The sequence below is a fragment of the Numida meleagris genome, chromosome 10, assembly GCF_002078875.1.
Source record: "Numida meleagris isolate 19003 breed g44 Domestic line chromosome 10, NumMel1.0, whole genome shotgun sequence".
Lineage (NCBI taxonomy): Eukaryota > Metazoa > Chordata > Aves > Galliformes > Numididae > Numida > Numida meleagris.
The window spans coordinates 4,620,324-4,635,731 of record NC_034418.1 but is presented as its reverse complement, the minus strand read 5'-3'; the positions used below and the strand labels follow the sequence as shown (position 1 = coordinate 4,635,731).

General features: G+C 34.6%; 1 long non-coding RNA gene across 4 annotated transcripts in view; it reads right to left on the bottom strand.

Moving 5' to 3' along the window:
• Nucleotides 1-15,408, bottom strand: part of LOC110404546 — a 94,026-nt gene that overhangs the window by 40,254 nt on the left and 38,364 nt on the right. For all 4 annotated transcript variants that reach the window (XR_002442311.1, XR_002442308.1, XR_002442310.1 and 1 more), the window contains one exon: nucleotides 3,863-3,906. This is a non-coding gene — a long non-coding RNA (uncharacterized LOC110404546). The remainder of the gene's footprint in view (nucleotides 1-3,862; nucleotides 3,907-15,408) is intronic.

The window sequence follows — 15,408 nt, the reverse complement described above, 5'->3', positions numbered from 1 at the left end:
AACTTAATGTAGCATCTGAAGGGACTCAGAGGGAAGATCCTATCTTAGTTTGATAAGAATAATTTTGTTTTCCACAGTGTTCTCTGAAGGGGAAATTATTTTCAGTACCGTAATTGGCATATAGCAATAATGCTAATGGAATACAGTATAAAAACATTTAAGCAGACAGAAGATTAAAAGATAGTCTTCTGTGAGCAGCTTTTACAGACCTTTCCACCCATCCTTTAACAGAGAGGTACAACACAGGGCCGAAGCATCAGATCACTGATGGAAAAGGAATAAAAGCTCAGAAACAACATAAGGAAGTAGGGTGGGGTGTGCATTTCCAGTAACAACAACAAAATAAAAACCACACACACCAAAAAACACAGTGAAGTTTAGATACAGTATCTTGGCTCAAAACAATTCACAATTGGAGCAACACTAAATGCAGTCTCTTGCGGGGTAGTGGCAGTAGGTGTAGTTTCCCCAAACCTGTGGTTTTGCCTACCTCATTCAAATGCACGTACTTAATTCTGCAGTCATTTCACATAGGTAGCTCTCTTCTTAAAATTAGAATATAATAATTATAATTATACTGTAAATCTTATTAGTAGGACTAAGTGCAACTTAATTTGGAGAAGGGAAAATCTTCTGAAAATTGCTTTTTATTTGAAGTTCCTTGTGAAATACAGCCTTATAATGAAATCCTTCTTGTACCTACAAAATAGAATGCTGCCAATTCACATGTTTAGAATCATAGCTCACAGTTCCATGCTGTTCGTAGTACAGAATTTCTGGCACATTCAATTTTTATTTTAATTATTTTATTCTTGGGAAAAGAGTAGTCAGATTTATTACCAAGGAGGACTCCGAAGGCAATATTATTATAGTTCTAACAGGTAAATAAACCAATATATTTCTTCAAGCTATAAAGCAACTAACTGCACTTGAAGAAAATAGAGCTGGAAAACTGAAGCAGAAGCGTTCAGAGGGGAGTTCCAACCTCAGTGTTAAGAGCACAAGGGCTGCGTGGTGCTGGAAGAAAACAGCTATTTCTTATTATTGGCTCAGGTTCTACAACACACCAGTAATCTGGATTAGTTAGACTTATATTCCAGTCTTCAAATAATCAGAATTATGAATGATAAGAGATGGTTCCTTCATCAAGTAATTGAATATTACAGTAAAACTGGGGGTGAGGGGAGCAAATAGATTTACAGGTAAAATTTCTGTAGTCTTATCATACACACATAAGATTTACCAGAAATAAGTAAAGGTTATCAGATCACTGAAGACAATATGAAAACAATGTTTCATATGTTTTGACATCTTAACACTTTTACATCAAATGCAAAATACACTCAGAACCATAAAAGAGGTAGATTGAATGCAATTCTACACATCAGTGAAATGGAGCCCTTTCTGGATTGCCACAGAGCAGCAATTCAGCAGCAAATCAGTTTTTAGAACAGGACATTAAAAATTACTGTTATTCATTTCAAATTGCTGTAGACAATTATGGATCTTAATTACAGAGTTGGAAATACTCCAGCTATGAAAGGTGCTAATACCTTTCATCTTACAGAGACGTGACAGGTGCTCTTTAATGCTTTTAGCATACTGCCTTCTAGCACTACGACAAGAGACAAATTTATGACCAATTTGAAGAAAAGAGCAAGGCATCCTATGGCAATATCATTATCAACAGTGAGGAGAATTTTTTCTTTAATGTGTCCCATCTATGTAGATGAAACATCTAAACACATGTGGCTAACAAGATTGTAGCACAAAGCAGTTGGGTTACCATGTTTTTTGTCAAAGGTAAGTGGGTAAATACATCCTTACATTGACCAAAAAAAGCATCATCAACAGTGTGGAATTACATGCAGGTTCATAGGTGCATCTTGTTTTGGCAGTCTTTTTTTTTTAAACAAATTTCTGCCGAGATTTCTAAATCACTTGGCATATCTGGTCAAACAGATTGCTAAAACTCAAGTCCAAACACTTAAAGCATAGAGCCACACCTCACATTGCTTGAGCCTGCTCACCATCTGAGCAATGATCTGCCTTACACCAGAACAATGAAGAGATGCAGGGAGTAACTTTCTCCCACATGCAGAGTAAAAACCCTGGTGCAAGGACCTCCTAAAGACTTCTCACATGATTTGTCTTTCTGCATTTCTGCTGTTTTGATGGCACATTCTTCCTTACATTGAGTTTCAGCAGAAGTCAGATTTGAGGGTTCTTTTATGCCAATAACATACTGCCTGGAGCACTGCTTGTGTTTTTTAGTTAAATATTGAGATCTATTTTTTTTTTTCCTCAACATACACTGGAGAGAAGTAAAAACATTTAGCCACTGGTCTATGGCCCAGCCACATCTTCTCTGAATTGATTGTACTTTGCTTAAAGAGCCTTAGTTTTAAATGTACTTAAATTTTCATAAAACTGAACAAAAAGCTGAAGGAAAAGCCCTTTATTATGGGCAGACACTTCACATTCTAAAATCTAAATTCTAAATCTGAGTTTAAAATTGTTTGAATTGCTCCAGCAGTCCTAGCTGCATAATCCTAGAAAAACTACTCAGCCTACATTTAGAAGGAGGAAAGGCAACTCAAATGCTGTTTACATCCTCTGGCCACCAATGAAAACCATTAACATGTACTCAGTTGCAGCCTTCCAATATTTAAAAGGATGTTATAAACAGGAGGGAGGCAGACTTTTTCCACAGTCTGATATTGGACAAGAAGGAGCAGTTTTAAACTAAAAGAGGGGAGATTTAGATCGGATTTTAGGAAGAAATTTTTTACTCTGGGGGCGGTGAGGCACTGGCGCAGGCTGCTCAGAGAAGTGGGGATGTTCCATCCCTAGAGGCATTCAAGTCCAGGTTGGATGGGGCCCTGAGCAGCCTGATCTAGTGGGTGCCAACCCTGTCCACCAGGGCTGGAACAGAGTGGGCTCTAAGGTCTCTTCCAACCTGAGCCATTCTGTGATTCTATGATATTATCCAAATAACAATAATAAGCTGATGTTATGTATTCTTCTGTTATACTCTTAGGGTCTGTAATGACAGTAAATAACTAAAGAGATTCTGATAATTACAAGAAAAAAATCAAAGTGTAAAATACCAACAGGATGAAACCAAACAACAACAAAAATAATTCTGCATGTAATGAATTTTGGGAATCTCAGCTATTTCGTGACTAAGAAAAATACCTCCCACTGAGCTTTTCAAGTAGCTATCAGATATATAAAATTCTAACCAAGTTACTCCTTCAGCGACAATTTCTTTCAATATAATCAAGGAATTTGAGGTAGAACATCCTAATATTTAGAATATCAGAAATATGGACAAAACCAAAAATGCAAAAAAAAAATAGCTTGCCAAGTCAAGCTTTTAAATTAGGAAACAACCAAGTTAATGAATATCCTGCTTCATTCAGCCCAGAGAATGGCAGTTTGCTTAATGAGCAGCTCTCCAGTACTTTGTTTCTTTGTCACTGGACGAAAATGACTCCTATTTTATCTATTGCACACTGTTTAAAATAGTACTCTGGAGGCAGTTAATTTTTCCACATTTTTTTCTTTAGATTTCATCAGTATTCTCTCCTGCAATTTCCCAAGCATGGAATAGTATTGAATTCTCATAAAATTCCCATGAAGGCATATATTCCCATGACCTGATCTTTGATATGGGAATACTTTGTGTTGCCACCTGAACGATTCATTGTAATTTTTTAGGTAAGATTTTAAAGACAGAATTATTTCTAACTACACAGTCCCAAAGGAAATATACTCTGAATGAGTCATAGATCTCACAATTACTGAAAAAAAATCAGAATTATAACTGAAATAGTCCACGATATAGAGTCACACTCACCAGTGATACCAGTACAGCTCGAATTCTGACTGTAGCTTGACAACCTAAAAAACAGCAGAAGTAGAGACATCACAACAGAGTTCAAATGCCCTTCAGAGGACAGCATGAATTTTATTTATTTTTAAATTCTTTCACCATTTTTCTAAGACTAACCACCTCAAAACTCATACCCCAGTTCCCGTATAATCTCTTTATCTCATCCAATCATTTCCCATTCTACTGCTTATTCATATCTGCCTCTCAATTCAGATCTGCACTGGATTTTTCACCCAAGTCCTCACTTTTTTGAAGGCTGTTTCTGTTCTCCTTCTCGTGGCTTTCTCTTTTCTTCCTCATAATAGTTACTTCTGTCATTCCTCCGCCACCACAACTTTTTTATTGTGGTTCTAATTACTTGTTTGTCTTTAACCGTTTTTTCCATCTCATTATCTTAATAACAAATAGATCTGATAGCACCAAATACAACTTTTATGTTTTATTAATAGAACATCCACAGGTGATGATGGCTATATTTCCTAAAGCCTCTCCCAAACTTTGAGATTGAATTTCGTTTTCATACACAAGTAAATTTATTTCATAAATCACTGTGCAAATAGATTATTACAGCAGTAGAATGTGCCTTAATATTTTCGTATTCCTCCCAAATGGTGAGGAGCCAAGTTAACTGAACAGAGAAACAAACTGTTCTCTACTATTGGAATCTTGCAAATCACCAAACACTGAACAACACAAGCTGTGGACTAAAGCAGCAATTAAAAGGTATGCACTACTCTAAGTACAAGTGGGAGAGAAAGATTGAAAAAGGAAAAACTTCAAAAACAAGCAAAACAAAAGCAATTAGGAGTTTCAGCTTTCAGATACTGACTGAAATTTAATTATACTACCAAAGTTCTTTTGTCAAACATTACTAGAACTTTGCATTTAGACACATGTAATTTTTCCCTTGAAGTCAATGAAAATTACATATGTGGATCTAAGGGCAAACCTAATTTCTTTACAGTGATAATAAAAGAGTATGCAACCAGATGCCAGAATTAGATTGCTACTAGCAGCTAGATTATACCCTACTAAACCGGTACTGCAACAGGTTATTCACCATTTCTCTGACAAGTGACCAATCCTCCAGTATGCTTACGCAGATAGTAAGTTCACCATAGACAACTATATTCTTATTAATTGCATTACTATTTTTTTTTTTAAAATAAAAAGTGACTGGGAAATAATCATTCTTTTTCTTCATTCACCATACAACTTAAAAACAGACTCATGCAAGGCATCAGGTAGTGACTGAAGATGAATGTAAGGATCCCAGCTTCATTTTCAGTTATAAAACATGGAAACTCATCTCCGACAGACCAGAACAAAATCTAGCTGGGAGAGTAATTTTTCAAACATTTAGCTATAAAAATAGAATGATCTCCCATATTTCAAATGCAATAATTAGTAATAATCTTAGAATGATTTTGTTCCAAAAAAAAGCCCAACTTCCAGGTTTTATGAGGCTATTTGAGATTTCACAAATAGAATCTTCTAGCATAGTTCTACCACATGTAATACATTTGCCTCCCAGCTTGGTATGTAATCCACATAATATTAGATACATCAACATTACATATGCATTTCTACAGAGCAGCTGAGTTTACTGCTACATGAAAAGGTTCTTCAATATTTTCTTGTACACCGTTCTTGCCATTCAATATTTATATATTCATAACAGTCATCATTATACCTCAATAAATAGATAGGTACATAGGTGCAGGTTTATGGAAACATTCTAAGAGATATGGAGCACAATTTTTAGCTGATAATCACTGCAGAGAAGGAAAGAATAATAATAATACAAAGCTCTACAATACATCACTAATTATCTGAAGCTATTATTACTAACTTTTACACATGAAGATGAAAGGAGTTGTTCATAAAAGTTCTTGGCAAAGCTAAGAAGAGATATTCCAGCAAAGGGAAGCATATTCCATATATCTGTAAAATAGATGTCATTTCTCTTAGTTCTTTGGCAAGTCCTCTCAAGATGACTCAAGCCAATCTGTTGGATCTCTCACACCATATTTGCAGGTCCAGTCACATTCTTCCTATAAAGCTCCAGAAAAAAAAAAAAGATTTTGCATTGCCAACAGGAGTTGTGTCCTTTCTGGCCAGTAGAAATGGAATTATACTGAACAGGTAGAATGTATTTTCAAAAGAGACAAGAAATAATATAAATTCCCATGTTTCTAATACTTAAAACTGAACAGTAATGATGATCTCCAAGAGGTCAAAGTAGGGAAATACTGCTCTGAGAGTGATTCTACTACTCCTTGAGGTTGAAATAAGTGGTCAATATCCTAGCTTCACTGACATCAGAAGAAAAGTACCTGCTGACCTACGCAGAGCATGGATTTTACCAAAGGAGTCAAATAGTCCATTAGGCCCAATTTGTCTTGAAGAACTTTATTGAAAGAATTATCAAAAACAATTAAAGTAGCCTGGCTAAAGCCATGTTAAAGATGCAGCATGGATGTATCTGACACATCTGCAAAGCTAGATAATGCCTGGCGTTCTGGGAACCAAAACCAGCAGAATTGAGCAAGAAATATCACGAGATAAGAACATAATTTGAGTATCAACATTTCCAGGAAAGGAGCAATTAAAAGAAATATTGAAGTACATAAGGAACAGTTTTGTTAATCTTTACGTCAGACTTCTAAAGAAGAGAAAAAGTGGCTTTTACAGAGCACAGGAAAGATCAGCTTAGATAGGAAACCAGCTACTGGGGAGGAAAAAAGTGTACTGATATTATCTCAGACATTTGAATACTGTGCTGGATAATGTTTCAGAGAATTAAGCCATGCTATGCAGTTTAGTATAGAAAACATCAAATTCTCTGAAACTGAAACATATCCCACTCCTTTTAACTGTCATTATATTTTTGTTTGAATGACAATGTGTCAGTTACTTATAGGAAATTATACACTCTTCTCAAAGTGTTTCTCATTAAAGTATGCCTGGCTAAGTACTAGCAAAAAAAAAAAAAAGGATAAAAATTAAGTCAACTGAATTAAAGACTGCAATTTATTCAAAACAGTGCACTTCACATCTTTCTAAGATTCTTTCCTGCCCAAAAAAAGCCTTAAAAATTGCTTTGATTTTTTGATAACTTGCTGGATTTGTATTTTGCTTTAAATAGATTAGGCAACTTTATAATCCAAAAAAAAAAAAAAGAGTATGACAGTCTCTTCACTACTTAAATAATTTTTATCAATAATAAGACATTACTGTGGGATTTTGTGTAAGATGCAAAAGATCGTTAATGGCTTCAATAGATTGTGAAGTTATTTGTGCCATCGTGGTGAAAACACATTGAGATTTTAACAACTAAAGACAAAATAAAAATTTAACTGATCTAACTATCACACTGTACATAAAACCTTAGAAAATTAATCACAAGCACACTATCATACCCAACAAGTCTCAAGGAAGGTAACTTCTACCGATAACAACACACACTAAGAAAAAAATGCAGAGCAAAGTAGCTGAATGCTGGCAACAGTTTACCAGAACATATAAAAGTAAATTAAACATTATGTGTTACAAAAGCAAAAAGAAAAGGGATTCATTACGTCATTATGGAACTTCTCTAAATATTTCTGTCACTGCAGTTAGTACTATTTCTTTTGCTAATCAGTTTTGCTCCGAGCCAGTATTACTACAGAAGCTAGATTTGTCACTGACAAAATTTTTCTTGGACCTTAAACAAGCTTTTATATATTCTGATGAGCATTACCTGGTTAAGAAAGTAAGGAGGATATTCTTATAAACTGTAGCTGCTTATTTAAGTACTCTTTTCTACTTGTTGTCTTTGAGCATGCTCAAACGAAGATATTATATTAACGCCTGCAACTATATCGTTTACCTACAGCAATTTATTCAAGGTTTCGTCATCACACTGCTTTGAGTTTACATTTAATGAAGACCATCTGAAGTGTCCCCATTGCAGCTGCAGGCTCTGTAGAAATTGTAGTGCAAGAGGCAATATGCTGTATTGTGATGCAGATTTGCTTAAGAGTGCATCTGCAGCAACAAGATCATTTCCCATGGTCTTCACTGTATTTCTTCTATTATTCATGGAACACAATGTAAATGAAGCTATAAATTTTACCACATACTAAATGTAGAAAGATAATGGAAATTGTGAATTATGAATGAATCACTGTTATTGTGATTCCTCAAGGATTCTGATGTAGATGATTATACACACGCAAAGACACTGTAGCTAAACCTCTTTATATTGATCTTGAAAAATGATCTTTAGAATATTATAATTAATATACAGAATTCATAGATTTCTTTTTCATGACAATACTAAATACAGCTAACCGTCAAAGGCAATTACATATCAATGCATGCTACCTAGGGGCTGGCAAGCATACTTTTATTTAGGATTACTGAATTGGGAAGAGAAAGATAATAGCTTGCAAAAATGTGTTTCCCAGCTACCCACATGTGTTCTTTCACATTTAAATAAGCCACAGGCAAAGTTTGAGGAGTATTTTGTAGTGAACACATTCATATGGCAAGCAATAAGCAGTAAGATAGGGGTGGTTTTTTTTGTGTAGGATGGCTGGAAATAGAGTCTTTAAATGAAAGAAGTATTCTTCTACAAATTACACAATTAAAAAAACCTACAAATATCAATCTCTTCGCCAGTTTTCACATGATAGCTAGAGGAATTAATTATTACTCTTTCCCTTTATGAATATTTCCATTTGAAATATGACCAAATTCAGGAACAGTTCTGGTTTAACTATGTTTGGAAATTAGTAGAATTGTACACTAAAACTACTCTAGCTATAATCAACATAATCAAAGCATTTATTAAACCTTGGGGCAAGTCCGGATCCCCCCAGTTAGGAACAGAAGCAGATGCATTTTAAAATGACTTAGATCCTGAATTTCTCATCCTGTGTGGAATCTCAGGAACCTGGTTAATTTCTCAGAGCAACCTTGGCTCCGCAGAGCAATTGACTGACTCACTTTTAAGTAAACTTGTTGCCCTAAATATAATTACTCATAAAAAGAGGGAATAAACAAAACATTTCTTAAGAATTTATTGTGGCACGTGCTTACGATCTGTACCAATCACATCTGCACATTTTTATGCATTTATGGGTCACAGATTTAGTTACCAGACAATGAGGGCTTTTCACATATTCTTGAATTCCTTGCTTGGGCATTAAGGGTCTCTGAGTTGTTTCACATTCAAATCTGCACAAAGTCAACTCTGAAGAAAAGAAAGTGAGGGTTAATCATGGAATCTGTGCTCTCTCCTCATAGTTAGTGCAGCCTCTCTAAATTCAGGCTAAGGCATTTGGGCCAGCCTGGAAAAAGACTTTGACAAATTCTCTCTCCTACGGAGTGAAAAAAGTTGGATATGAAATAACAAAGGCTTTTAACCTCAGCCTATTTCTAAGGACCATAACCACGTAACACACAGGAAAAGCAGAAGAAACTAAACCAGAGTAAGTGGCAGCACTCTGTTTCTGACAAACTTGAAAAATTTATAATGGACAAAAGAGAACAACTTTAAAATAACCTTGTGAATACTGCCAGTGGTTTTGCCAAAATATTCTTCATTTTCATGCAGGAAGTCAACTACCTACCATGATCAGTATTTTGAGGGTACAAGAGGATTTTGCTTAGTTCTCTGATTTCTAACCAGAACGTTTGTTCCCCCCCCCCCCCCCCCACTAGAATACCATGTTACTAAAGTTTGTGATCCTGCCGAACATTATTCCATTTTTAACCATTACAGGTGGACTCCTATTCTGCTGATGCTCTGTACCATAGCACCTTTAAAAAACACATTATGATACATGCAATAATACAAGTTAAAACAAATTTCAGAAAAATTTTAGTATTCCTATTGTAATGAAGACCACAATCTGTACAAATTAGAAACTTCGTATGATAAAGAAAACCAAGAGACTATTTACAAGCATCTTTTTTCATCTTTCAATCAATGGAAGGAAAAGAGTTAAAAGTAAAATAAGAGAAGTAGTAATTCTTCACTATTTTACCCTCATTCATTACAGTTATCAAAGAAATGACTACACTGGACTTGGATTAAGTACATCTGCAAAACACATCTTTTGATTTGGTATAGACATTACTTTCACATACCTTACATACGTTAGCTTTTATAAGTAATGTTTAAACAAACTGTTTTCTTGCAAAGTCTCTTCCGAAGTTAAACTGAGAAGAATAGGCAAATAAAGTTCAGAAACATCACATTAATTAAAAACACAAGTAGTTTTGCACATGGTTAAGTGATTTTCCCCATATGAACTTTATAACTGCTGTGCAGAGTAAAGAAAATAACTCTGAAAGAAGCACGTGGTTTCCTGTCACCATCAGCCAGAGTTAAAGCATACTTGAAAACTGACTATCCTGATGGAACAGGCTTTCTTGTTTCTATTCCCATCACTAGATATGACACAATTTAGAGAAACATTTAAGCACATTTGAAAATACTAATCTTCTGGAACTTCTCCCTCCCAAGTCCAGTATACAACAGCAGAGGAAAAGAATTCAAAGGGATTAAATCAGGGATATTTATTTTAATTTGAAGCACTGCTGTCAAAAAACATTCTCTGATATCATGAAGACTGATGATGATTACACACCATTTGTGTTTAAGACAGATAAATGAAATGCCAAAAAAGAAATCCAATGAAAAGTTATGCACTCCTATCCAGCTCAGCAGTCATAAGGACCTAACACACCAGGTGAAGTTCTGATCCCCTAGTTCATTAGTTGATGATCCACCAGAGTGCAGCTATTGAAGGAGTCTGATGATACTATTTGAATATTCCATATTTTTGCATAGATCTCCTGAAAAACTCGTAACAAAGATAATGCTCTCCAGAAGTCTGTATGTTAGGCACATAACTGTTTGTGATGGTTTATGAGGAAGTCAAATGACATAAAAATTCGATATGTCAGAGAAACGACACACCAGTTTACACCAGGAACAGAGCATGGGAGCCCTAACCACCTCCTGATTAAACATTACTTTCCATCTGTAGAGTTCAAGAGTGAAATGAAATAGAATGGCATGTGCTTCAAAACCAAACCTCTCCTCCAACAATAGCTCATATTTTACAAATGTAACTATATTTGTTTGCAAAGAATGAGTCACAAATGGAGAGTTGTGTTTTGCCAAGGCAAATGCCCTCTCTTAAAAGGAGATGAATTTTGACTGTTTTTCTCTGTTTCACCAGAAATGTCTGTTCTGTAAAACATATTGACAGCTCTTCTAAAATTTGATTTATGGTAACATTTAAACACTTATCACTTGCTATTCATTCTTCTAGCTACATGATTCTTTCGAGATACAAAACACTAAGCATCTCAGCAAAGCGAGATTTTAAAATTTATGGCAGTTTCTTACTTTTCAGACAATATTTTTTTACTGCCCTGTTTATTAATAAAAGAAAGTACAGTCACTAATTATCTAATTCATGGGTTGCATGGGCCACATTGAGTGAATAGGAATTATCTTGGACAACAAATAATACAATTAAACAAAAATTTTATGTATTTTTAATTAAAACATAAAAATAGAGTAACAAAAACATAGAACTAGGGGGATATTTGACTTTTTTGGTGAAACAAATGCATTGGGTTGATTTGATGGCAGCAGTTGCCATTCCTAGTGCCATTCTCATGGTATTAGTCAGATTTTTGATGAAATATTACTCCTCCTGTGCTTCACCCTTCAGAATAATTGTGCACAAGCATACATACTGCCGAAGTGATGACATGAATAAGACATGACTGTGAAGCAAGGGAAGACAGGTCTTACAAAAGACTGGTAAAGAGATGTAATCAAATTTTTCTTTTGAGTTGAACGTCTGATTGCAACTCTATACATTCCATTTGAAAATTCGCAGGAAAGGTATTTATGTTGACAGAAAACAGTCATAAACATACCAAAAATACGATTTTTTTGAATCTTGAAACATATTCCCGAATTCCTTTATCAAAACAGAAAACATGGCTGTGTATTTTTCACTGTTCACAGGACTGTGTTTAGCCAACAATGCATGAGGTTATTTGCCATAACCTGAGCTTCTCATAATTTAAGTTTCACTTCAAATGCTGTTATCATCTGAAACTAGCACAAATTAGTTGATTTTCACCTTGAAGACATTTGTTTAACTCATTTATAGGAATGGTCAAATCCACAAAAAAATACTAAATTTGTTAGCCATTTTTAATCTTCATATTCTAGCACAAATTTTCCTTTAGATTCCATAAAGCCATACCAGGCCATGGATTGGACATGTCTGATTTTTCGTAAATCATCAGCAAGGCAGAATGTTATGCTTTAATCTTGAAAAAAATAGTCACTTCACTTGCAGCTTGCATTAGTAGACTCAAATTTTCTTTAAGTCTTATAGAACCATAAACTAATTCAGTTATTTTTTCTTTCACAATGAGAATAGATTGTTGTTTCTATCAGTTTGTGCAGTTAGCAAAAGCAGATAGGTTTTCTGAACAAAAAAGCCTTCTCAAGGCCTCAGTGAAAGCTCTGCATACCAGAAAGCAGTTTTTCTACCCATACCAGATAGCTTAATTAAAAAGCATCCCGAGCCTTTTCAAACTTTCCTCATTTTTATGCACAGACTACTGTAGCTGGAAGAAGACAAAATACCTTTCTATCAGACCAGCCAGATTAATTCTCTGGGCTAACAATGCTAACTAGCAAAGTGTCCAGAAGACAGCACATCCCGCCATAACAACCTAAGATGAAAACAAGTCATTTCAAATTATTACCCATACAATTCTCTGAATTCCATAATAAATGTTGACAAAATTCAAAATACAGATTTTCAAGTATTTCCAGATCTAATGACATGTAAAAAAAGAAAAAAGTCACTGTACATATTAAAAGTCTTTTGTCTGTTCATCACATTTACAGAGAACATCTTCAATCACATGTTATAGAGAACACTCTGAAAATACAAACTGTGTCCTGCGCTTCTAACCAGAGGACACGAAGGTAGAAAAGTGCTAAAAGAGAGTGGAAGCTTCCTTATCAGGATCCTGCACATTAGAATTAGAGATGACGTGAGGTTTCTGTTGGAATTATGGGAGTTAATTCAACTAACTGAGCATGATGGTCTGCTACCATTTCAAACATCAGTGAGACACTAGAAAACAACTGCATTTGCAAGAAAAACAGTTTGGCTCATGGAAAAATAAGCTATTTACTTATGAAAAATGAGTGAGATTCTTAACATCTCTCAATCCCTATAAAGTTGTTGTGCATGTCATGCAGAAAAACATTCTAGAATGAAACATTTCAAACTCTATTTGAGGTTGCTGAGTTACAACACAGGAAATTATCACATCATTTACAAATCATCTAGTTAAAAGCAAAGAAGTAGTTAGAGGCACCATAAATCACTCACTGTCAACATAAGTGTTACACTTAAAGTATAAATAAACATACATGTCACAGGAGAGTTTACAAAGGTATAAATGAGAATTTATTTCCATGAAAATTTTGCTTTTGACATAAATAGCTAACTAAAATATTGAAGTAGTAATAATGGTCACTGGCCAACACTTAGTTTTAATAATTTTAACCTGTGACAGTCACTGTAATCCACTATCAATCAAGCACATACATTTCGTACCAGCAGACACTAATCTCTATCTTCTGGGCATAAAATACAAGGCAACTGTACTTACAAATGCCTTAAATTGCAATATCTTTTCATCAAATAAAAATTTAGTTTTCGAAGATATCAAAGGCTAGAACATTTGGACAAAACGTAGCAAGATGTTTCTGTAAAAATATTAAAGGAACAAAAAGAAATGACAAGTAAGAGAAAACTACTGGGGCCCAGTATTCCTAATAGATGCAATAGAAGACAATTTTAACATCCTCTTCTCTTCCTCTCTGATAGTCATCAAAAGCTTGTTGTTTTGAAGTCAGATTAAACTAACTCAGCACTAAATCAGAATAAATACAATAATTGGAAGGACAGCACTTTAAGTGCACAAGAATAGGCTGGGTTGCGGTATTTGTTTTTTAGAAAGATAGTTTTGTTTGAAGTAGAAAAAATGAGAAATCATCCAATTAATTTCTCATGTTGGGCAGAGGTAGAGCAGGGCAAGGACTCAAACATATGTAGTTATTTTAGCAGGTGAGAAAGTACAACTGTGTAGATGTTTTAGAAGTCTGTTATGACAAAAAGACGTGAAAGAACAACTCCTGTATTTCCACACATTTCAAACTTCACATAAAAATATCAAATATTAGAAGTTATCACATACAGTTCCAGTACTCAGGCTTTACATCTATGTTTTCTATATTTAAAGCCAGAAGTAGAATACTGAGAAGAAACTATGAATCACTGTTGGGAAGCCTATATCTGACAATGAGGATTTAAATATTCATTCCAAAAGGGTTCATTGCTCTGACATGAGGTATTTTGATTTTTGCATTAAAAACATTAAGTTGATAAGCTAGATCACTATTTTCTTGGTAATTATTTTGGAACTTTTTATTAAATGAACATACCTCTGCAGATGCATTCACTGACTATCGTAAAACTTTATTATCCTAATAATTAGATCAATTTGGCTTTTTAAAATCAAAACCATTTTATTTTGACTTGAATAGTTTATTAATTTGTTTTCAGTGATACTAATTTCACTTTTGCTGTTTCCATGATTTTTCTTTTCTAATAGAGATCTTACCACTGCTTAGAGTCAGATACTTACTTTTTCAATAAGCAGTCAGAGTGTAGACACTTGAGGATCCTGGTAGATATTAACCAGTCAGTCCAAACCCTGACATGTCCGCCCTTATTAGCCTTTGACTTTCAAATAATAGAATCCATTGAGAATTTTAACCAGAGAGAAGATGATTTTTACACTTACAGTGGAAGAACTTACAAGCCATACCTTTCTAGTCAACAGCTATCTGCTACATGATACTAGCTGTATACATACGATAGGAAAAATTGTTCCTTCAAATACTGATTTTAGATCTTGTTATCTCTGGACTTTCTTCATGTTTTATATTGCTATTTATGTAATTGGAAGCTAAACAGAAGTAGTATTCAGAAAAAGGCATCACATGGAAAGCGACACATTCAAAAGTCATGGGAGTACTATACTATGCAGAGAATTTGATTAAAATTTAAGAGTGGTTCTATTCTCCACAAAGATGTCTTTCTTTGGGAAGGATCTACCTCCACACAGAGGTAGACCACTCTCTCTCTTCTATATACTACTTTAATGAACTTTGTTCCTCTGATTTCAACAATGGAAAGTTTGTGTAAAGCCATTACCCCATATGAAGTGGGTCTAACAAATACGTAATTTAGGTCGCATCCTGCACAATGAACATTAAAACTTGAATTCACAAGTTGTTCCATAGTAATGTACCAAACCTTTTTCCTCATCCCCTGCCATAGTTCACATACCCACTTCTTGCTTAACGGTTACTGCCTCTGGATTGTTAATCCCTA